The following is a 25,794-nucleotide window of genomic DNA, read 5'->3' as shown; positions in this document are numbered from 1 at the left end:
TCCGCCTGGAGCTCTAAATGAGGTTCCTCATAAAGCAACCCCAAGGCCAGAAAAAACGCATCCACATTGAGCAACGCAGGATCCCCTGGTGCCAATGCAAAAGCCCAGTCTTGAGGGTCGCCCCGGAGCAAGGAAATTACAATCCTGACCTGCTGTGCAGGGTCTCCGGCAGAGCGAGACCTCAGGGACAAAAACAATTTGCAATTATTTTTAAAATTTTGAAAGTGAGATCTATTCCCTGAGAAGAATTCGGGCAAAGGAATTCTAGGCTCAGACATAGGTGCATAAACAACAAAATCTTGCAAATTTTGTACTTTCGTGGCAAGATTATTCAAACCTGTAGCTACACTCTGAAGATCCATTTCAAACAGGTGAACACAGAGCCATTCAAGGATTAGAAGGAGAGAAAGAGAGGGAGGCTGCAGTATAGGCAGACTAGCAAGTGATTCAATTATGAGCACACTCAGAACTAGAGGGAAAAAAAATAAAAAATTGTAGCAGACTTCTTTTTTCTCTCCTTTCTCAGCAGTAATTTAACCCTTTTTGGGCCGGTCAAACTGTCATGATTCTCAATGGCGAGAGAACATAGCCCAGCATATATGAGAACTAGCTCTTGGAAGATGGAAACTATACTGACCATGAACTAAAACCTGCCGCACAACTAGAAGTAGCCGGGTAGCATGCCTACGTTTTTTTTATCCCTAGATGCCCAGCGCCAGCCGGAGAACTAACTAATCCTGGCAGAGGAAAATACAGTCCTGGCTCACCTCTAGAGAAATTTCCCCAAAAGGCAGACAGAGGCCCCCACATATATTGGCGGTGATTTAAGACGAAATGACAAACGTAGTATGAAAATAGGTTTAGCAAAATCGAGGTCCACTTACTAGATAGCAGAAAGACAGAAAGGGCACTTTCATGGTCAGCTGAAAACCCTATCAAAACACCATCCAGAAATTACTTTAAGACTCTAGCATTAACTCATAACACCAGAGTGGCAATTTCCGATCACAAAAGCTTTCCAGACACAGTAACGAAACAGCAGCTGTGAACTGGAACAAAAAGCAAAAACAAACAAGGACAAAAGTCCAACTTAGCTGAGAGTTGTCTGGTAGCAGGAACATGCACAGAAAGGCTTCTGATTACACTGTTGACCGGCATGAAACTGACAGAGGAGCAAGGTTATATAGCGACTCCCACATCCTGATGGGAGCAGGTGAACAGAGGGGATGATGCACACAAGTTCAATTCCACCAGTGGCCACCGGGGGAGCCCAGAATCCAATTTCACAACAGCACGGACTCCAGTGCTAAGTTTCCAAAAACAGTTTCTTCGCAAAGAGTCCTTTTCTTTCTAAAACCAGTAGAGGGCACCTTTAAGAAGGTGTGAACTATTTACAATAAGTTTGTAATCATGCAGTGTTCATGATCCAGCAGTTCTTTTCAACAATGATGAACGGGAAACAAAAGCAAAAAGACAAAAATAGGGATCCCGGGTAAACCCTAGTCGGGTTGTAGCAGCAAGAAGACACATAGAAAGACGGACAGTTAACTATATACAAATGATGAAGCATTCTTGCTTACTCAGTTTCTGGCTGGGCAGGAGGTGGCCTCCTTCTCCCAGACAGGGGTCTGGGTGGCCACCGTTTTGGTTTCAATGCCAGCTGGGGCACCAGTTACCACTGCGGCCAAGCTCCCGGACACTACAGCGGCAGTGGTAGGTTGTGGTCTTTACCACGGTGCAAGTTGGAGTAACCACCGTGGTCTTTGTAGTGATGGTGGATCGGTCACAGGAGGGCATCTTCACCACAGGGGGCTGTTTTACGGGCACCTTGGTTGGGGGTTTCGTAGGTTTTTTCTTATGGACGTTTAAAGCGAACCACCCCTTCTCCCCAAAGTGCCGGGTGTAGGTGACTTCGTCCCCTGGGTAGAGGTCCCGGTCCGGATGACCCTCCCTCAAGTGAGACTCGACATCCCTCCGGTTGACGAACACTTCCGCGTACAGGCCTGGCTCTTTAATGAAGCCCCAACCTCCGCGGAGCTTGAAGGCGACGACAGAGCCCTGCCTGCGCGGGGCCTGGTGAGCGGTGGGGTCCTTGCGGGCCCGGTCCTTGACCGCCAAGTCTTTTTGATGGTAGGCCTCCAGCCCGGCCCGGTACGCCTCCTCCTTTTCCCACTGCTGTTCTAGCTGGGCCTGGTATTCCTCCCAGCTAAGGGCCTGCACCATCTCACCATCCTGGGTCGCCACCCCGGGGAACCCCATAAAGTTGGCCCCGGGGTTCACCCAGCGGCAGACCGTGCGCTCCGCATAGACCGCGCCCGGCAGGGTGACTGGCGAGATCGGGGGCTTCAGGAGGTGCTCCATGCCCGTGGCCTGGTCCCAGGGAAGGAGGGGCTGGAGCCGATAGGCCCAGTTGCAGCGCCACCTTCCCCTGGGACCTATCAGCAGGTCCTCTGCTAGCGGGGCAGGGTCGGCGGGCTTACCGGCCGGTGGAACGTCCTCTCTCACAGCGGGTTCCACCAACGGTGACATTGGTGGAGACGTCGGCAGCATGTCGATCAGCGGCGCGGGAACCGAGGTCGGGGATCCCTCCGCTGGCATCTCCTGAGGTGCGGCCTTGGCTTCCATCCGCAGCCGGAGAAGCCGTTCAATTAAGTCCTCCATCTCAAGTTGCAGGAGATCCGCATAGGCTGTGGAGACGGGGCCACTACGCTCTTCCAGCTAGTTGGGGGAGTTCTCCACTTCAACCCCACATTCTGAGCCCGAGCGGTCAACCATCTCATCCTCCACGTGGGCCGCTTCCTGGTCCTTTTCCCGCTCTCTCCTTCGTGGGCGGTTGGGTTTTCTCTGTCTCCGCCAACCATTGAGAATCATGAGGCGGATCTCGGCTGCTGACAGACACGTCCTCAAGGTACAGAAATATTTAGATTGGGCGGCCTGTTATGACCTGGTGGTTAAGAGGCCACACTGATATGACCTGGTGGCTAAAACGCAACATGGGACGAGCTCTGAGAAGGTGGTATCTCTACTGACTGCAGTCCCTAATCCTAACAACAACACTAGTAATAGCCGTGGGATGTTCCTGACTCTCCCTAGACACCTCTTCACAGCCTAAGAACTAACTACCCCTAAAGAAGGAAATAGAAAGCTATCTTGCCTCAGAGAAAACCCCAAAAGGAAAGACAGCCCCCCACAAATATTGACTGTGAGTCAAAATTTACAAAAATGAACTCCACACCGACTCACGGTGTGGAGGGGCAAATCTGCTTCCCAGTTCTTCCAGCTAGCCTGAATATGACATAGTGACAAGCTGGACAAAAAGAGACATATTTGCAGAGCAATAGAGTCCAGGAAAATGGACAAACAAAAACTAGCAAAAACTTATCTTTTGCTGACAAGGACAGGCCATATGAGAAATCCAAGGAGAGAACCAAATCCAACCAAGAACATTGACAGCTGGCATGAACTAAAGCCCAGAGCAGGTTTAAATAACAAACCCAGGCAAGGCGATTAGTGAAGGCAGCTGCCACAGCTACCTAAAGGAGCAGCAGTTCCACTCGAAACCACCAGAGGGAGCCCAAGGGCAGAACTCACAAAAATACCATTAGCAACCACAGGAGGGAGCTTCAGAACCGAATTCACAACAGTACCCCCCCTTGAGGAGGGGTCACCGAACCCTCACCAGAGCTCCCAGGCCGATCAGGACGAGCCAAATGGAAAGCACGAACCAAATCGGCAGCATGAACATCGCAGGCAACAACCCAAGAATTATCCTCCTGGCCATAACCCTTCCACTTGACCAGATACTGAAGCTTCCGCCTCGAAAAATGAGAATCCAAAATCTTCTCCACCACATATTCCAATTCCCCCTCAACCAACACCGGAGCAGGAGGATCAACGGAAGGAACCATAGGCGCCACATATCTCCGCAACAAGGATCTATGGAACACATTATGAATGGAAAAGGAAGCTGGAAGGGCCAAACGAAAAGACACCGGATTGATAATTTCAGAAATCTTATAAGGCCCAATAAAGCGAGGCTTGAACTTAGGGGAAGAAACCTTCATAGGAACATGACGAGAAGACAACCAAACCAAATCCCCAACACGAAGCCGGGGACCAACACACCGACGACGGTTAGCAAAACGTTGAGCCTTTTCCTGAGACAACGTTAAATTGTCCACCACATGAGTCCAAATTTGCTGCAACCTGTCCACCACAGAATCCACACCAGGACAGTCAGAAGGCTCAAGCTGCCCCGAAGAAAAACGAGGATGAAAACCAAAATTACAAAAGAAAGGTGAAACCAAGGTAGCCGAACTAGCCCGATTATTAAGGGCAAACTCGGCCAACGGCAAAAAGGTCACCCAATCATCCTGATCAGCAGACACGAAGCATCTCAAATAGGTTTCCAAGGTCTGATTGGTTCGCTCCGTTTGGCCATTTGTCTGAGGATGGAATGCTGAAGAAAAAGACAAATCAATGCCCATTCTAGCACAAAAGGACCGCCAAAACCTAGAAACGAACTGGGAACCTCTGTCAGACACAATATTCTCCGGAATACCATGCAAACGAACCACATGCTGAAAAAATAATGGAACCAAATCAGAGGAGGAAGGCAACTTAGGCAACGGTACCAAATGGACCATCTTAGAAAACCGGTCACAAACCACCCAGATGACAGACATCTTCTGAGAAACAGGAAGATCAGAAATAAAATCCATGGAAATATGCGTCAAGGGCCTCTCAGGAATAGGCAAAGGCAAAAGCAACCCACTGGCACGGGAACAGCAAGGCTTAGCCCGAGCACAGGTCCCACAGGACTGCACAAACGAACGCACATCCCGCGACAAGGAAGGCCACCAAAAGGACCTAGCCACCAAATCTCTGCTACCGAAAATCCCAGGGTGACCAGCCAACACCGAACAATGAACCTCAGAAATTACCCTGCTAGTCCATCTATCAGGAACAGTTTCCCCACAGGACAGCGGTCAGGTTTATCAGCCTGAAACTCCTGAAGTACCCGCCGCAAATCAGGGGAGATGGCAGAAAGAATCACCCCCTCCTTGAGGATCCCAGCCGGCTCAAGAACGCCCGGAGAATCAGGCAAAAAACTCCTAGAAAGGGCATCAGCCTTCACATTCTTAGATCCCGGAATATACGAGACCACAAAATCAAAACGTGAGAAAAACAGAGACCACCGAGCTTGTCTAGGATTCAACCGCTTACCAGACTCGAGGTAAATCAGATTCTTATGATCAGTCAAGACCACCACGCGATGCTTGGCTCCCTCAAGCCAATGTCACCACTCCTCAAATGCCCACTTCATAGCCAACAACTCCCGATTGCCGACATCATAATTACGCTCAGCAGGCGAAAACTTTCTGGAGAAGAAAGCACATGGTTTCATCAAAAAGCCATCAGAATTTCTCTGAGACAAAACGGCCCCTGCCCCAATCTCAGAAGCATCAACCTCAACCTGAAAAGGGAGAGAAACATCTGGCTGACGCAACACAGGGGCAGAAGTAAAACGACGTTTAAGCTCCTGAAAGGCCTCAACAGCCGCAGAGGACCAATTCATCACATCAGCACCGTTCCTCGTCAAATCGGTCAGAGGCTTCACCACACTAGAAAAATTAGCAATAAAGCGGCGATAAAAATTGGCAAACCCAAGAATTTCTGAAGGCTCTTTACAGATGTAGGTTGAGTCCAATCATGAATGGCCTGGACTTTAACAGGGTCCATTTCAATAGTCGAGGGAGAAAAAATGAAACCCAAAAAAGAAACCTTCTGAACTCCAAAGAGGCACTTAGACCCCTTCACAAACAACGAATTAGCACGAAGGACCTGAAATACCATCCTAACCTGCTTCACATGAGACTCCCAATCATCGGAGAAAACCAAAATATCATCCAAATACACAATCATGAATTTATCCAGATAATTCCGGAAGATATCATGCATAAAGGACTGAAATACCGATGGAGCATTAGAGAGCCCGAATGGCATCACAAGATATTCAAAATGGCCTTCGGGCGTATTAAATGCTGTTTTCCATTCATCACCTTGTTTAATACACATGAGATTATACGCCCCTCGAAGATTTTAGTAAACCAACTGGCACCCCTAATCCGAGCAAACAAATCAGAAAGTAAAGGTAAAGGGTACTGGAATTTGACAGTGATCTTATTGAGAAGGCGATAATCTATACAGGGTCTCAAGGAGCCATCCTTCTTGGCAACAAAAAAAAATCCCGCTCCCAACGGTGACGACGACGGGCGAATATGTCCCTTCTCCAAGGACTCCTTTACATAACTCCGCATAGCGGCATGCTCTGGCACAGACAGATTGAAAAGTCGGCCCTTAGGGAACTTACAGCCAGGAATCAAATTAATGGCACAATCGCAGTCCCTATGAGGAGGCAGGGAACTGGACTTGGGCTCATCAAATATATCCTGGAAATCCGACAAAAACTCAGGAACTTCAGAAGAAGGGGACGAGGAAATGGACATCAAAGGAATATCACTATGTATCCCCTGACAACCCCAACCAGTTACAGACATAGATCTCCAATCCAGCACTGGATTATGTACCTGTAACCATGGAAAACCCAGCACAACAACATCATGCAAATTATGCAACACCAAAAAGCGAATATTTTCGTGATGTGCTGGAGCCATGTACATGGTTAACTGTATCCAGTACTGAGGTTTATTCTTGGCCAATGGCATAGCGTCAATCCCCCTTAAGGGAATAGGGCTCTGCAAAGGCTCCAAGGAAAAACCACAGCGCTTGGCAAATTCTAAGTCCATTAAGTTCAGGGCAGCGCCAGAATCCACAAATGCCATAACAGAAAAGGACGACAATGAGCAAATCAGGGTAACAGACAAGAGAAATTTAGGCTGTACAGTACTAATGGTAACAGACCTAGGGACCCTCTTAGTACGCTTAGGGCAATCAGAAATAGCATGAGCAGAATCACCACAGTAAAAACACAGGCATTTCTGACGTCTGAATTTCTGCCTGTCTGCTCTAGTCAAAATCCTATCACATTGCATAGGCTCAGGACTCTGCTCAGAGGACACTGCCATATGGTGCACCACCTTGCGCTTGCGCAAGCGCCGATCAATCTGAATGGCCAATGAAATTGACTCATTCAGACCAGCAGGCGTAGGAAACCCCACTATAACATCTTTAAGGGCTTCAGAAAGACCCTTTCTGAAAATCGTTGCCAGGGCATACTCATTCCATTTTGTGAGCACAGACCACTTTCTAAATTTCTGGCAGTATACTTCTGCTGCTTCCTGACCCTGACACACAGAGCCAGCAAAGTTTTTTCTGCCTGATCCACAGAATTAGGCTCGTCATACAGCAATCCGAGCGCTTGAAAAAATGCGTCAATATTGAGCAATGCAGGATTTCCTGGCTCAAGGGAGAATGCCCAGTCCTGCAGGTGGCCACGCAGCAAAGAAATAACAATCTTCACCTGCTGAATGGGGTCACCAGAGGAACGGGGTCTCAGAGCAAAAAACAATCTGCAATTATTTTTAAAGTTCAAAAATCTAGATCTATCCCCAGAAAATAAATCAGGAATAGGAATTCTAGGCTCTAATACCGGAGTCTGGACAACATAATCTTGGATACTCTGTACCCTTGCAGCGAGTTGATCCACGCGCAAGGACAGACCCTGAACCTCCATATCAGCACCAAAATCCTGAACCACCCAGAGATTAAGGGGAAAAAAAAAGACAAAACAAGCTACAATGGAAAAAAAATGACTCAGAACTTTCTTTTCCCTCTTTTGAGATGCATTTAACACATTGTGGGCCAGCTGTACTGTTATGACCTGGTGGTTAAGAGGCCACACTGATATGACCTGGTGGCTAAAACGCAACATGGGACGAGCTCTGAGAAGGTGGTATCTCTACTGACCGCAGTCCCTAATCCTAACAACAACACTAGTAATAGCCGTGGGATGTTCCTGACTCTCCCTAGACACCTCTTCACAGCCTAAGAACTAACTACCCCTAAAGAAGGAAATAGAAAGCTATCTTGCCTCAGAGAAAACCCCAAAAGGAAAGACAGCCCCCCACAAATATTGACTGTGAGTGAAGAGGGAAATGACGTACACAGAAATGAAATCAGATTTCAGCAAAGGAGGCCAATACTAAACTTGATAGACAGAGAGAAAAGGATACTGTGCGGTCAGTATTAAAAACTACAAAATCCACGTAGAGTTTACAAAAATGAACTCCACACCGACTCACGGTGTGGAGGGGCAAATCTGCTTCCCAGAGCTTCCAGCTAGCCTGAATATGACATAGTGACAAGCTGGACAAAAAGAGACATATTTGCAGAGCAATAGAGTCCAGGAAAATGGACAAACAAAAACTAGCAAAAACTTATCTTTTGCTGACAAGGACAGGCCATATGAGAAATCCAAGGAGAGAACCAAATCCAACCAAGAACATTGACAGCTGGCATGAACTAAAGCCCAGAGCAGGTTTAAATAACAAACCCAGGCAAGGCGATTAGTGAAGGCAGCTGCCACAGCTACCTAAAGGAGCAGCAGTTCCACTCGAAACCACCAGAGGGAGCCCAAGGGCAGAACTCACAAAAATACCATTAGCAACCACAGGAGGGAGCTTCAGAACGGAATTCACAACAGCGGCCATTGTCTTTCGCGCCCTTCAGCTTGTCTACGCCCACTTCCACGCCCTTCTTTTTCCCCTGCGCTCTCCTTAGCGTCTCAGAATACCCTGGCCAACTACCTAAGCAGGAGGAAGGTCTGTCCGACAGAGTGGGAACTAAACCAAGAAGTTCTAACTATTATGCCACCATTGGGGAACCCCCAAGATAGATTTGTTTGCCACAAGGAAAAATTCAAAGGTGCCCAGATAATATTCTCTCAACTCTTCAGACATGCCAGAAGCAGTTGATGCCTTAAGCCAGACTTGGGACGAACCACTCTCCTGTCATGATCTCAATGGCAAGAGATCATAGCATAAGCATATATAGGAACTAGCTCTTGGAAGATGGGAACTGAGCTGACCATGAACTAAACCTAACGCACAACTAGCAGTGGCCGGGTAGCATGCCTACGTTGGTTCTAGATGCCCAGCCCAGCCGGAGGACTAAATAAAGCTAGCAGAGGAAAATATTAGTCCTAGCTCACCTCTAGAGAAATACCCCGAAAGGAGACAGAGGCCCCCCACATGTATTGGCGGTGAGTTGAGATGAAATAACAAACATAGTATGAAAATAGGTTTAGCAAATTTGAGGTCCACTTACTACATAGCAGAAGACAGAAAGGACACTTTCATGGTCAGCTGAAAACCCTATCAAAAAACACCATCCAGAAATTACTTTAAAACTCTGGCATTAACTCATAACACCAGAGTGGCAATTCCCGTTCACAAGAGCTTTCCAGACACAGTAACGAAACTACAGCTGTGAACTGGAACAAAATGCAAAAACAAACATGGACAAGAGTCCAACTTATCTAGTAGTTGTCTAGGAGCAGGAACAAGCACAGAGAGGCTTCTGATAACATTGTTGACCGGCAAGCAACTAACAGAGCAGCAAGGTTATATAGCGACTCCCACATCTTGATGGGAACAGGTGAACAGAGAAGATGAAGACACCAGTTCAATTCCACCAGTAGCCACCGGGGGAGCCCAGAATCCATATTCACAACAGTACCCCCCCCTCAAGGAGGGGGCACCGAACCCTCACCAGAACCACCAGGGCGATCAGGATGGGCCCTATGAAAGGCACGAACCAGATCGGAGGCATGAACATCAGATGCATTCACCCAAGAATTATCCTCCTGGCCGTATCCCTTCCACTTGACCAGATACTGGAGTCTCCGTCTGGAAACACGAGAGTCCAAAATTTTCTCCACAACGTACTCCAACTCACCCTCAACCAACACCGGAGCAGGAGGCTCAACGGAAGGCACAACCGGTACCTCATACCTGCGCAATAATGACCGATGAAAAACGTTATGAATAGAAAAGGATGCAGGGAGGTCCAAACGGAAGGAAACAGGGTTAAGAATCTCCAATATCTTATACGGGCCGATAAACCGAGGCTTAAACTTAGGAGAAGAGACCCTCATAGGGACAAAACGAGAAGACAACCACACCAAATCCCCAACAGAAAGCCGAGGACCAACACGACGGTGGCGGTTGGCAAAAAGCTGAGTCTTCTCCTGGGACAACCTCAAATTGTCCACCACCTGCCCCCAGATCTGATGCAATCTCTCCACCACAGCATCCACTCCAGGACAATCCGAAGATTCCACCTGACCAGAGGAAAATCGAGGATGAAACCCCGAATTACAGAAAAACGGGGACACCAAAGTGGCAGAGCTGGCCCGATTATTGAGAGCGAACTCCGCCAATGGCAAAAAAGCAACCCAATCATCCTGGTCAGCAGACACAAAACACCTCAGATATGTCTCCAGGGTCTGATTAATCCGCTCGGTCTGGCCATTCGTCTGAGGATGGAAAGCGGACGAAAAAGATAAATCTATGCCCATCCTAGCACAGAATGCCCGCCAAAATCTAGACACGAATTGGGTCCCTCTGTCAGAAACGATATTCTCAGGAATACCATGCAAACGAACAACATTTTGAAAAAACAGAGGAACCAACTCGGAAGAAGAAGGTAACTTGGGCAGAGGAACCAAATGGACCATCTTAGAAAAACGGTCACACACCACCCAGATGACAGACATCTTCTGAGAAACAGGCAGATCTGAAATAAAATCCATCGAGATGTGCGTCCAAGGCCTCTTAGGAATAGGCAAGGGCAACAATAATCCACTAGCCCGAGAACAACAAGGCTTGGCCCGAGCACAAACGTCACAAGACTGCACAAAGCCTCGCACATCTCGTGACAGGGAAGGCCACCAGAAGGACCTTGCCACCAAATCCCTGGTACCAAAAATGCCAGGATGACCTGCCAACGCAGAAGAATGAACCTCAGAGATGACTCTACTGGTCCAATCATCAGGAACAAACAGTTTATCAGGTGGGCAACGATCAGGTCTCTCCGCCTGAAACTCCTGCAAGGCCCGCCGCAGGTCTGGAGAAACGGCTGACAATACCACTCCATCCTTAAGGATACCTGTGGGCTCAGAGTTACCAGGCGAGTCAGGCTCAAAACTCCTAGAAAGGGCATCCGCCTTAACATTCTTAGAACCCGGTAGGTATGACACCACAAAATTAAACCGAGAGAAAAATAATGACCAGCGCGCCTGTCTAGGATTCAGGCGCCTGGCGGTCTCAAGATAAATCAAATTTTTGTGGTCAGTCAATACCACCACCTGATGTCTGGCCCCCTCAAGCCAATGGCGCCACTCCTCAAAAGCCCACTTCATGGCCAAAAGCTCCCGATTCCCAACATCATAATTCCGCTCAGCGGGCGAAAATTTACGGGAAAAGAAGGCACAAGGCCTCATCACGGAGCAGTCAGAACTTTTCTGCGACAACACTGCCCCAGCTCCGATCTCAGAAGCGTCGACCTCAACCTGAAAAGGTAGAGCAACATCAGGCTGACGCAACACAGGGGCAGAGGAAAAACGGCGCTTAAGCTCCCGAAAGGCCTCCACAGCATCAGGGGACCAATCAGCAACATCAGCACCCTTCTTAGTCAAATCGGTCAATGGCTTAGCAATATCCGAAAAACCAGCAATAAATCGACGATAAAAGTTAGCAAAGCCCAAAAATTTCTGAAGACTCTTAAGAGAAGAGGGCTGCGTCCAATCACAAATAGCTTGAACCTTGACAGGATCCATTTCAATGGAAGAGGGGGAAAAAATATATCCCAAAAAGGAAATCCTCTGTACCCCAAAAACACACTTAGAACCCTTCACACACAAAGAATTAGACCGCAAAACCTGAAAAACCCTCCTGACTTGCTGGACATGAGAGTCCCAGTCATCCGAAAAAATCAGAATATCATCCAGATACACAATCATAAATTTATCCAAATAATCGCGAAAAATATCATGCATAAAGGACTGGAAAACTGACGGAGCATTAGAAAGACCAAAAGGCATCACTAAATACTCAAAGTGGCCCTCGGGCGTATTAAATGCGGTTTTCCACTCATCCCCCTGCCTGATTCGCACCAAATTATACGCCCCACGAAGGTCAATCTTAGAGAACCACTTGGCCCCCTTTATGCGAGCAAACAAATCAGTCAGCAACGGCAATGGGTATTGATATTTAACAGTGATTTTATTCAAAAGCCGATAATCAATACATGGTCTCAAAGAGCCATCTTTTTTTGACACAAAGAAAAAACCGGCTCCTAAGGGAGATGACGATGGACGAATATGTCCCTTTTCCAAGGACTCCTTTATATATTCTCGCATAGCAGCATGTTCAGGCACAGACAGATTAAATAAACGACCCTTTGGGTATTTACTACCCGGGATTAAATCTATGGCACAATCGCACTCTCGGTGCGGAGGTAACGAACCAAGCTTGGATTCTTCAAAGACGTCACGATAGTCAGACAGGAACTCAGGAATTTCAGAGGGAATGGATGATGAAATTGAAACCACAGGTACATCCCCATGAGCCCCCTTACATCCCCAGCTCAACACAGACATAGCTCTCCAGTCGAGGACTGGGTTGTGAGATTGCAGCCAAGGCAATCCTAGCACCAAATCATCATGTAGATTATACAGCACCAGAAAGCGAATAATCTCCTGGTGATCCGGATTAATACGCATAGTTACTTGTGTCCAGTATTGTGGTTTATTATTAGCCAATGGGGTGGAGTCAATCCCCTTCAGAGGAATAGGAGTCTCCAAAGGCTCTAAATCATACCCACAGCGTTTGGCAAAGGACCAATCCATAAGACTCAAAGCGGCGCCAGAGTCGACATAGGCGTCCGTGGTAATAGATGACAAAGAGCAAATCAGGGTCACAGATAGAATAAATTTAGACGGTAAGGTGCAAATGGAAACAGATTTACCAAGCTTTTTAGTGCGCTTAGAGCATGCTGATATAACATGAGTAGAATCACCACAATAGAAACACAACCCATTTTTCCGTCTAAAATTCTGCCGCTCGCTTCGGGACAGAATTCTATCACACTGCATACTCTCTGGCGACTTCTCAGTGGACACCGCCAGATGGTGCACTGGTTTGCGCTCCCGCAAACGCCTATCGATCTGAATAGCCATTGTCATGGACTCATTCAGACCCGCAGGCACAGGGAACCCCACCATAACATCCTTAATGGCATCAGAGAGACCCTCTCTGAAAGTCGCCGCCAGGGCGCACTCATTCCACTGAGTAAGCACAGACCATTTACGGAATCTTTGGCAGTAAATTTCCGCTTCATCTTGCCCCTGAGATAGGGACATCAAAGTTTTTTCTGCCTGAAGCTCCAAATGAGGTTCGTCATAAAGCAACCCCAAGGCCAGAAAAAACGCATCCACATTGAGCAACGCAGGATCCCCTGGTGTCAATGAAAAAGCCCAGTCTTGAGGGTCGCCCCGGAGCAAGGAAATCACAATCCTGACCTGCTGTGCAGGGTCTCCGGCAGAGCGAAATTTCAGAGACAAAAATAATTTGCAATTATTTCGAAAATTCTGAAACCCGGATCTATTCCCCGAGAAAAATTCCGGCAAAGGAATTCTCGGCTCAGATACAGGTGCATGACAAACAAAATCTTGCAAATTTTGTACCTTCGTGGCGAGATTATTCAAACCTGCAGTTACACTCTGAAGATCCATTACAAACAGGTGGACACAGAGCCATTCAAGGGTTAAGAGGAGGTAAGAAGCAGCTAGACAGCAATTAAGGGCTAGGCAGCAAAACTCTGAGGGGAAAAAAAAAAAAAATTTCCCTTCAACACTTCTTTTTCTCCTGCTTCAGCCCAAACGATTAACACTTTGCGGGCCGGTCAAACTGTCATGATCTCAATGGCAAGAGATCATAGCATAAGCATATATAGGAACTAGCTCTTGGAAGATGGGAACTGAGCTGACCATGAACTAAACCTAACGCACAACTAGCAGTGGCCGGGTAGCATGCCTACGTTGGTTCTAGATGCCCAGCCCAACCGGAGGACTAAATAAAGCTAGCAGAGGAAAATATTAGTCCTAGCTCACCTCTAGAGAAATACCCCGAAAGGAGACAGAGGCCCCCCACATGTATTGGCGGTGAGTTGAGATGAAATAACAAACATAGTATGAAAATAGGTTTAGCAAATTTGAGGTCCACTTACTACATAGCAGAAGACAGAAAGGACACTTTCATGGTCAGCTGAAAACCCTATCAAAAAACACCATCCAGAAATTACTTTAAAACTCTGGCATTAACTCATAACACCAGAGTGGCAATTCCCGTTCACAAGAGCTTTCCAGACACAGTAACGAAACTACAGCTGTGAACTGGAACAAAATGCAAAAACAAACATGGACAAGAGTCCAACTTATCTAGTAGTTGTCTAGGAGCAGGAACAAGCACAGAGAGGCTTCTGATAACATTGTTGACCGGCAAGCAACTAACAGAGCAGCAAGGTTATATAGCGACTCCCACATCTTGATGGGAACAGGTGAACAGAGAAGATGAAGACACCAGTTCAATTCCACCAGTAGCCACCGGGGGAGCCCAGAATCCATATTCACAACACTCTCCTATGCGTTTCCTCCATTGGCACTCTTTCCGGTAGGGCTCAGGAAAATTCAGGAAGACCAAGCAACAGTTCTGATGATTGTGCCATTCTGGCCAAAAAGAAGCTGGTTACCCAGGGACTTCGGCATCGTTGGTCGGCCGGCGCTCACACTCAGTGCGGGAAGCTGATGGCGAGGGATGTGACAGACACCGGAATGTAAGAATGTACTGTTTTTTTTTTTTACATTTACAATGGTAACCAGGGTAAACATCGGGTTACTAAGTGCGGCCCTGCGCTTAGTAACCCGATGTTTACCCTGGTTACAAGTGAACACATCGCTGGATCGGTGTCACACACACCGATCCAGCGATGACAGCGGGTGATCCAGCGACAAAATAAAGTTCTGGACTTCTAGCTCCGACCAGCGATATCACAGCGGGATCCGGATCGCTGCTGCGTGTCAAACACAACGAGATCGCTATCCAGGACGCTGCAACGTCACGGATCGCTGTCATTCTCGTTCAAAAGTTGCTCAGTGTGACGGTACCCTAAGTCCCTGACTTGTTTGGAAATCTTCTTGGTCTTCATGGTGTTCGTTTAGTGGTGCCTCTTGTATAATGATGTTACAGCCTCTGTGGCCTTTCAGATAAGGTAAAGTGTATATACTGACAGACCATGGGACACTTAGATTGCACATAGGTGCACTGCTTTTCACTAAGGTTGTGACTTATGAAGGTAATTGTTTGCACCAGAAAATTTTAGGGGCTTCATAGCAAAAGGGGTGAATACATATGCACATGCCCATTTGTAGTTATTTGATAACATAAATGTAATGTATGCCTTGTATTTTTAGGTGTGACTCTTCAGATTTTGTATCATTCTATGCCTGATGAAGGGACCTGAGTAGTCTTGAAAGCTTGCAATTTGTTACCATCTTTTCAATTAGCCATTAAAAGCTATCAACCACTGAGGACTCTCAAATCTCACTATTTTTCTGCCTATATTTTTCTCACTTCACTTCACCAGTTTGGGGCATGTGCACACGTTGCAGATTTGGCTGCGGATTTTTCCCCACAGAATCTGCATCTCTTGGCAGAAAACGCAGGCCAAAATGGTTGCGGATTTAATGTGGAATTGACGCGGATTACTTGCGGATTTGTTGCGGATTGTCTTGCGTTTTTTGATGTGCGGATTTGCCTTACTCAATGTATAGTCAATGGTTGCAGAAACGCTGTGTTTCCGCACAAAGAATTGACATGCTGCAGAAAATAAACCGCTGTGTTTCTGCGCAGAATTTTCCACAGCATGTGCACAGCTGTTTTTGTTTTCCATAGGTTTACATGGTACTGTACACCCCATGGAAAACTGCTGCAGATCCGCAGCATCCAATACGCAACGTGTGCACATACCATTAGACTATTTAGTGCAGATGCATCACACACAAATCGGATTACAAAAATATTTATACACGGGTTGTAATGTAGCAAAATAGGTAAAATGACAAGGGGAGTGAATACTTTCACAAGCCACTGTATCTTGAGGATGGGTCATCAATGTCAAAGTAGTGGACAACACCTTTAATTCCTATGAATTTAGAATGAGATAGCTCCTGTGTGAGTGATGTATAGGTATTCCAACATTTGAGGCCACATAGTGTAGATAGATAATCGTTCCTAAATTATCTGTGTATCTAAATGAAAATATTCCATAGCAAGTTTAAGAAAACAGCAGAACAGCAAAGAGCGAATGTAGATGGAAAAACCATCTGGTTCTTTGGCTTACTGCTCCTATTAAGAACATGAAAAAAAACAAAACAGAAGAGCTTCTCCCAGTAGTAATTATACATCATTACAATTTAATTGCTCTTCAGCGTGGAATTATTTCACTATTACGTTTTTACTGTAAACATTTAACATCTTATTGTAATAACGAGTAATATGATAATCCGGAGCATGTAAGGTGTGTACAGTGTTTAATGCTGCGCTTTTGTATTGTACTTGTTACAATAGCATAGTGACTTTCAATGTTACACAATTGTGAGAGAGAGAAGAGAAGGTTTTGGCATTTTACAAATAGTGAAAAAATGGGATTTTATGTGCATTGCAGGGAATAATGTATATGTATGATGTGAGAAACAATGGAAGAGTCACATGTAGGGCTCACTCACACCACCGTATAAATCGGACGAGTACTATCTGATTTTTTTTAGCAGATAGCACTGTCACTGACACATGTATTCAATGAAGCATTGCCGATGGTCAGTATTTATCACTGACTGAATTCGGCATGAGAAAATGATCGCAGATGTGAGCTGCACCATAGAGAAACATTGGGTCGAGTGCAATTTTTTTTTTTTTTTAAATCCTAAGTGGGAATGATCCCCATACAATGCAACACTGGAATATAGGAAACTGTAACTTGTCCTGCACATGATGTATAGATGATGGTGTAAAAAAACAAGAGACTGCAGGTGGATGTGATGAAAAAAAAAAACATCTCACTTTTAAGGATGAGAATGTGACTGTACCTTTGCATCAACATTTTTTGGTCATGGTGCAAAATTTAAAGCCACATTTTTTATATAGGTGTAGTTGATATAGATGTATGTAAAACTGCATTTTACCTAGGGATTCCCCATCCAGCACCGCAGTATTTACAAGATCCGTTACGTTTCCCTCACGTAGTCCCCCATCCAGCTTAGGCCAGTCTCACACGTCCAGATAATTCCGGTACCGGAAAAATCGGTACCGGAGTTATCCGTGTCCGTGTGTCCGTGTGCTCACGTGGCACATCAGTGTGGCACATGTGCGGCAGCCGTGTGCCGACTGGGTACCACACGGACCGTGCAGGAGACAGCGCTAGAGATAAGCGCTGTCCCCTGCATCTGGTGCTGAAGCCGGAATTCATTCCTTCTTCCCAGCAGCGTTCGCTGGAGAGAAGGAATGAAAAATCATTGTTTTTTTATTTTTTGTGTGTTTAAAATAAAGATCCTTGTCACCTCCCCCCTCCCACCCCCTGTGCGCCCGCCCGCTGGAAATAAAATACTCACCCAGCTGCCTCGATGCTTCCTCTCAGCGCCGCAGCTTCTTCCTGTATGAGCGGTCACATGGTACCGCTCATTACAGTGATGAATATGCGGCTCCACCCCTATGGGAGGTGGAGCCGCATATTCATCACTGTAATGAGCGGCACCACGTGACTGCTCATACAGCAAGAGCTGCGATGCTGAGAGGAAGCATCGAGGGAGCCGGGTGAGTATTTTATTTCCAGCGGGCGGACGCACAGGGGTTGGGAGGGGGGTGGTGACGAGGATCTTTATTTTAAACACAAAAAAATAAAAAAACAATGATTTTTCATTCCTTCTCTCCAGCGAACGCTGCTGGAGAGAAGAAATGAATGGCGGCTTCAGCACCACGCTGGGGGGACAGCGCTTACTGTAGCGCTGTCTCCTGCACGGCACACGGACGGCACATGGACAGCATCCGTGTGCGGTACGTGTTTTACACGGACCCATTGACTTTAATGGGTCCGTGTGATCCGTGCGCTCCCACGAACGCTGACATGTCTCCGTGTTTTTCAAACGGACACATGGTCCGTGAAAAGACGCTGACATGTGCAGAGACACATTGATTTTAATGTGTCTACGTGTGTCAGTGTCTCCGGTACGTGAAAAAACTGACACCATACGTACCGGAGCCACTGACGTGTGAAACCGGCCTTAAGCTGCTTTCACACATCAGTTTTTTGCCTTCAGGCTCAATCCGGCGAATTCTGAAAAAAACAGATCTGGCAAAAGTTGCCACCGGATCCATTTTTTTCTCATAGACTTGTATTAGTGATAGATTGCGACAGATGGTCTCACATTTCATCCCTTTTTTGCCGGATCCGTAGAAAACAGACATAGTAACGTTTTTTTGTGTCCGTCGAAAAAACGGACAGCAACAAATCCATCGCCGTCCGTCATTTGCTACAATGGAACCCTATGGCCCCGGATCCGTCAAATGACGGAATCTGGCAGCGGATTCCGTTGTTTTAACTGAGCATGCTCCAATTTTTGGGGGATCCAATTAGCTGGATCAGCTAGTCGGATCCGTCGCTTCAGTTTTTCACAATCTGCGACGGATCCATTTTTTTCAACATTGGACGGATTGTGCCTGACGGCAAAAAACTGATGTGTGAAAGCAGCCTTGCTCTGTATGGAAGGGATTAAGGCACTCTCTCCACTCTACTCAGCCTAAGTCAGGCCGTAGGCTCTGGACGTTGCAGGAATATCCTCAGGAAATTGGTGCGACCTCGTATCGCCAGAACAAAATGTACTTTATGTGCCTCCAGCCCACTGCATTTGAACTTTGACTTGTCTCTCAAAAACACTTTCACTAACTGACTAATCCAGGAAGTAGTTCCCTTTTCTACTTGCCTAAACAATTACTTGTATCTTGCCCAACTGTATCTGCAGTCACTATCTATCTCTATCCTAACCACTAATTTATATCCTATGCTTTGCCTAAACTGAGCTGAGTGTACCATAGTTACATTAGGCATTACCTTGCAGTACCCACACAGCAGCATCAGTACCCTTAATACTATATATTAGTTACATTACACTCCATACATTTCACATGACATCATAAAACGCATGACAGTATTCACACTACGCAAATGTCTTCAGGGGCAGGAACACGACATTCTCTGTCACACCCTTACAGATGGTTTAAACAAATGGCAATGTCAGATATAAAACAAACTCCCAAAAATAAGCATCAATTTTATAACTATAGTGTGACATGCTCTATACACAGATTTAGGCTACGTTGCCATGGATGAGTGCTTTCCCATTCATTGGTAAAATAATACCAGAAAAATTAAAAAAAGCTTATACTCACCTAATCCAGTCAACCTGTACACGGCGGCCGCCCTCTCCTCTTCTTTCTTGTACAGCAGTTAGCACTGGATGGCACAATGACATCACTGCATCATGCTATCCGACATCCCGTGCAGGCACAGTATCCAACAGAGCACAGGCTTGAGTTCCCGGCAGCGCAAAGTCTGATTACATCTCCTCTGCTCTGGTCCCTAGAGGCACACACAGCAATTGTATTTGCGTCTTACACACATGAATACAATTGAGTGCAGGAAGGGAGCGATGGTTGGGGCGCAGGCGGGGAGCAGGGTGAGAGGTGTCAGTGACTGACACTGCTCCCCTTTGTGCACGTGCCCTAGGCAGGTGCCTATTCTGCCTAGCCCTCGTCCTTGCCCGGATATCAACTATATCAGCAAAAGCAAAAAAGCTGTTTATTAAACTCAGTCAAACTGCTCTTCAAACTAGAAAAACATGAAGCTTGCTTTGACAATGGTATTGGCACCCTTTACATTAAATTAGTATGAAAACACATTTTGACTTGCATGTGGTAAATCAGAAATGAGAATCACCTGCGATTAATTGTCGGTCAGTGTTTTAAAACAGGCACATGGTAGGCCCTATTCCTTTCTCACAATTGTGAAGACAAATGAGTTGTCTGAGGACATCAGAACTGCTATTAGGAAACACAAGACTTTCAAAGGGTATAATGCTGTCTCCAAAGACCTTGGTATCCCAGGTTCAACAGTGCACAATGTTACTAAGAAGTTTGCCAAGCATGGAACTGTTAAGAACCTCCCTTGATGTGGGGAATAGAGGAAATTTTACAAGAGATGTCTTCAAAGGTTGGTGTGAATGGTGTAAAAACCACCACATTAAACATCCAAAGAACTGAAGGCCAACCTGGAACAGTCCGGGTTATGGTTTCAACAAGTATCATACGCACACACTAAACCAAGCAGAGCATTATGTGCAAAGGCCAAGGAAGAAACCATTGCTGAAGAAAAGACATAAAAAGGAACCACTGATCTTTGACAAAGAGTACCGTGATAAACCACAATCCTTCTGGGAAAATGTTCTGTGGACAGATGAAATAAAAATAGAGATTTTTGGAAATGCAAAGCAACAGTTTGTTTACAGTTGGTTCAATTAAGTTTATAAGGAAAAGAACACCCTACCAACAGTTAACCACAGTGGAGGATCCATAATGCTGTGAGTTTGCTTTGCTGTGTTTGGTACTGGAGGCCTTGACCGTATCACAGGAATCATAAAATCAGAGAATTATCAAGAGATTTTAGAGCGAAATGTCCTACCCAGTGTAAGAAAACTTGGTGTGAGTCGAAGATCATGGGTCCTCCAGCAAGACAATGACCCAAAGCACACATCCAAAAGTACATAAGAATAGTTGAAAAAGAAAAAATGGACTGTTTTAAAATGATCAGCAATGAGTCCTGACCTCAATCCCATTGAAAATCTTTGTGGTGAGCTGAAATCTGCCATTGGGAAAAGAACCCTGCAAACATTCAAGAGCTTGAACAAACTGCAAAGGAAGAGTGGGAGAAAATACCAGCTGAGAAGTGCAAGAAGCTTATAGATGGCTACAAGAAACGATTGGAGGCTGTCATCAATGCCAAAAGGTGTGCAACCAAGTATTAAATAAGGGTGCCTTCATTGCTGCACATGCTGTTTATTCGGGTCTTCTTTAACCCCTTCCCGACCCATGATGCCACGTAGGAGTCATAAAAACCCGTGCCAATCCGACCCATGATGCCTATGTGGCGTCATGGAATGATCGCGTCCCTGCAGATCGGGTGAAAGGGTTAACTCCAATTTCACCCGATCTGCAGGGACAGGGGGAGTGGTACGGCAGCCCAGGGGGGGTGGCTTCACCCCCCCCCCCCCCGTGGCTACGATCGCTCTGATTGGCTGTTGAAAGTGAAACTGCCAATCAGAGCGATTTGTAATATTTCACCTAAAAAACTGGTGAAATATTACAATCCAGCCATGGCCGATGCTGCAATATCATCGGCCATGGCTGGAAACACTGATGTGATCCCCCCACCCCACCGATCGCCCCCCCAAGCCACCGATCTGTGCTCCGCTCCCCTCCGTCTTGTGCTCCGCTCCCCCGTCCTCCTGTCCGCTCCCCCCGTGCTCCTATGCCACCCCCCCGCGCTCCGACGCCCCCCCGTGCCCCGATCTCCACCCCCTTATACTTACCGAGGCTCCCGGTGTCCATCCGTCTTCTCCATGGGCGCCGCCATCTTCCAAAATGGCGGGCGCATGCGCAGTGCGCCCGCCGAATCTGCCGGCCGGCAGATTCGTTCCAGGTATATTTTGATCACTGAGATATAACCTATCACAGTGATCAAAATAAAAAAAATAGTAAATGACCCCCCCCCCTTTATCACCCCCATAGGTAGGGACAATAATAAAAAAAAAATATTTTTTTTTCTTTTTCCACTAGGGTTAGGGTTAGAACTAGGGTTAGAACTAGGGGTAGGGTTAGGGTTAGGGGTAGGGTTAGGGTTAGGGTTAGGGCATGTGCACACAGTGCGGATTTGGCTGCGGATCCACAGCGGATTGGCCACGGATCCGCAGCGGATTGGCCGCGGATCCGCAGCGGATTGGCCGCAGATCCGCAGCTGATTGGCCGCTGCGAATTCGTAGCAGTTTTCCATCAGGTTTACAGTACCATGTACACCTATGGAAAACCAAATCCGCTGTGCCCATGGAGCGGAAAATTCCGTGCGGAAACGCTGCATTGTATTTTCCGCAGCATGTCAATTCTTTGTGCGGATTCCGCAGCGTTTTACACCTGTTCCTCAATAGGAATCCGCAGGTGAAATCCGCACAAAAAAACACTGGAAATCCGCTGTAAATCTGCAGGTAAAACGCAGTGCCTTTTACCTGCAGATTTTTCAAAAATCGTGCGGAAAAATCTCACACGAATCCGCAACGTGGGCACATAGCCTTAGGGTTAGGGTTGGAATTAGGGCTAGGGTTGGAAATAGGGTTAAGATTAGGCTTGTGGTTAGGGTTACGGATAGGGTTAGGGGTGTGTTGGGGTTACAGTTGTGGTTAGGGTTGGGATTAGGGTTAGGGTTGGGATTAGGGTTAGGATTAGGGTTAGGGTTGGGATTAGGGTTTCGGGTGTGTTGGGGTTAGGGTTGTGGTTAGGGGTGTGTTGGGGTTAGGGTTGTGATTAGGGTTAGGGCTACAGTTGGGATTAGGGTTAGGGGTGTGTTGGGTATAGTGTTTGAGTTAGAATTGAGGGGTTTCCACTGTTTAGGCACATCAGGGGTCTCCAAATGCAACATGGCACCACCATTGATTCCAGCCAATCTTGCGTTCAAAAAGTCAAATGGTGCTCCCTCCCTTCCAAGCCCCGACGTGCGCCCAAACAGTGGTTTACCCCCACATATGGGGTACCAGCATACTCAGGACAAACTGGGCAACAACTGTTGGGGTCCAATTTCCCCTGTTACCCTTGCAAAAATAAAAAATTACTTGCTAAAACATAATTTTTGAGGAAAGAACAATTATTTTTTATTTTCACGGCTCTGCGTTATAAACTTCTGTGAAGCACTTGGGGGTTCAAAGTGCTCACCACACATCTAGATAAGTTCCTTGGGGGGTCTAGTTTCCAAAATGGGGTCACTTGTGGGGTGTTTCTACTGTTTAGGCACATCAGGGGCTCTGCAAATGCAACGTGATGCCCGCAGACCATTCCATCAAAGTCTGCATTTCAAATGTCACTACTTCCCTTCCGAGCCCTGACGTGCGCCCAAACAGTGGTTTACCCCCACATATGGGGTATCAGCGTACTCACAACAAACTGGGCAACAAATATTGGGGTCCAATTTCTCCTTTTACCCTTGTGAAAATAAAAAATTGCTTGCTAAAACATCTTTTTTGAGGAAAGAAAAATGATTTTTTTTTTTTCACGGCTCTGCATTGTAAACTTCTGTGAAGCACTTGGGGGTTGAACGTGCTCACCACACATCTAGATAAGTTCCTTGGGGGGTCTAGTCTCCAAAATGGGGTCACTTGTGGGGGGTTTCTACTGTTTAGGCACATCAGGGGCTCTGCAAACGTAACATGATGCCTGCAGACCATTCCATCAAAGTCTGCATTCCAAAACATCACTACTTCCCTTCCGAGCCCCGGCATCTGCCCAAACAGTGATTTACCCCCACATATGAGGTATCAGCATACTCAGGAGAAACTGGTCAACAACTTTTGGGGTCAAATTTCTCCTGTTACCCTTGGGAAAATTAAAAAATGTTGGGCTAAAAAAATATTTTTGAGGAAAGGAAACACATTTATTATTTTCACAGCTCTGCGTTATAAACTTCTGTGAAGCACTTGGGGGTTCAAAGTGCTCACCACACATCTAGATAAGTTCCCTTGGGGGTCTAGTTTCCAAAATGGGTTCACTTGTGGGGGAGCTCCAATGTTTAGGCACACAGGGGCTCTCCAAACGCGACATGGTGTCCGCTAATGATTGGAGCTAATTTTCCATTCAAAAAGCCAAATGGCATGCCTTCCCTTCCGAGCCCTGCCGTGCGCCCAAACAGTGGTTTACCTCCACATACAGTGGGGCAAAAAAGTATTTAGTCAGTCAGCAATAGTGCAAGTTCCACCACTTAAAAAGATGAGAGGCGTCTGTAATTTACATCATAGGTAGACCTCAACTATGGGAGACAAACTGAGAAAAAAAAATCCAGAAAATCACATTGTCTGTTTTTTTAGCATTTTATTTGCATATTATGGTGGAAAATAAGTATTTGGTCAAAAACAAAATTTCATCTCAGTACTTTGTAATATATCTGTCATGATTGTCAATGGCGAGAGAACATAGCCCAGCATATATAAGAACTAGCTCTTGGAAGATGGAATCTAAACTGACCATGAACTAAACCTGCCGCACAATTAACAGTGGCCGGGTAGCGTGCCTACGTTTTATCCCTAGACGCCCAGCGCCAGCCGGAGGACTAACTAATCCTAGCAGAGGAAAATACAGTCCTGGCTCACCTCTAGAGAAATTTCCCCAAAAGGCAGACAGAGGCCCCCACATATATTGGCGGTGATCTTAGATGAAATGACAAACGTAGTATGAAAATAGGTTTAGCAAAATCGAGGTCCGCTTACTAGATAGCAGGAAGACAGAAAGGGCACTTTCATGGTCAGCTGAAAACCCTATCAAAACACCATCCAGAAATTACTTTAAGACTCTAGTATTAACTCATAACACCAGAGTGGCAATTTCAGATCACAAGAGCTTTCCAGACACAGTAACGAAACAGCAGCTGTGAACTGGAACAAAATGCAAAAACAAACTAGGACGAAAGTCCAACTTAGCTGGGAGTTGTCTAGTAGCAGGAACATGCAAAGAAAGGCTTCTGATTACATTGTTGACCGGCATGAAACTGACAGAGGAGCAAGGTTATATAGAGACTCCCACATCCTGATGGGAACAGGTGAACAGAGAGGATGATGCACACAAGTTCAATTCCACCAGTGGCCACCGGGGGAGCCCAGAATCCAATTTCACAACAGTACCCCCCCCTCAAGGAGGGGGCACCGAACCCTCACCAGAACCACCAGGGCGATCAGGATGAGCCCTATGAAAGGCACGGACAAGATCGGAGGCATGAACATCAGAGGCAGTCACCCAAGAATTATCCTCCTGACCGTATCCCTTCCATTTGACCAGATACTGGAGTCTCCGTCTGGAAACACGGGAGTCTAAGATCTTTTCCACAACGTACTCCAACTCACCCTCAACCAACACCGGAGCAGGAGGCTCAACGGAAGGCACAACCGGTACCTCATACCTGCGCAATAATGACCGATGAAAAACATTATGAATAGAAAAAGATGCAGGGAGGTCCAAACGGAAGGACACAGGGTTAAGAATCTCCAATATCTTGTACGGGCCGATGAACCGAGGCTTAAACTTAGGAGAAGAAACCCTCATAGGGACAAAACGAGAAGACAACCACACCAAGTCCCCAACACAAAGCCGAGGACCAACACGACGACGGCGGTTGGCAAAAAGCTGAGTCTTCTCCTGGGACAACTTCAAATTGTCCACTACCTGCCCCCAAATCTGATGCAACCTCTCCACCACAGCATCCACTCCAGGACAATCCGAAGATTCCACCTGACCGGAGGAAAATCGAGGATGAAACCCCGAATTACAGAAAAACGGGGACACCAAGGTGGCAGAGCTGGCCCGATTATTGAGGGCGAACTCCGCCAATGGCAAAAAAGCAACCCAATCATCCTGA

This window comes from Ranitomeya variabilis, chromosome 2 (assembly GCF_051348905.1).
Source record: "Ranitomeya variabilis isolate aRanVar5 chromosome 2, aRanVar5.hap1, whole genome shotgun sequence".
Taxonomy (NCBI): Eukaryota; Metazoa; Chordata; class Amphibia; order Anura; family Dendrobatidae; genus Ranitomeya; species Ranitomeya variabilis.
The sequence above is the reverse complement of the archived record's forward strand: the minus strand, read 5'-3'. Positions refer to the sequence as shown.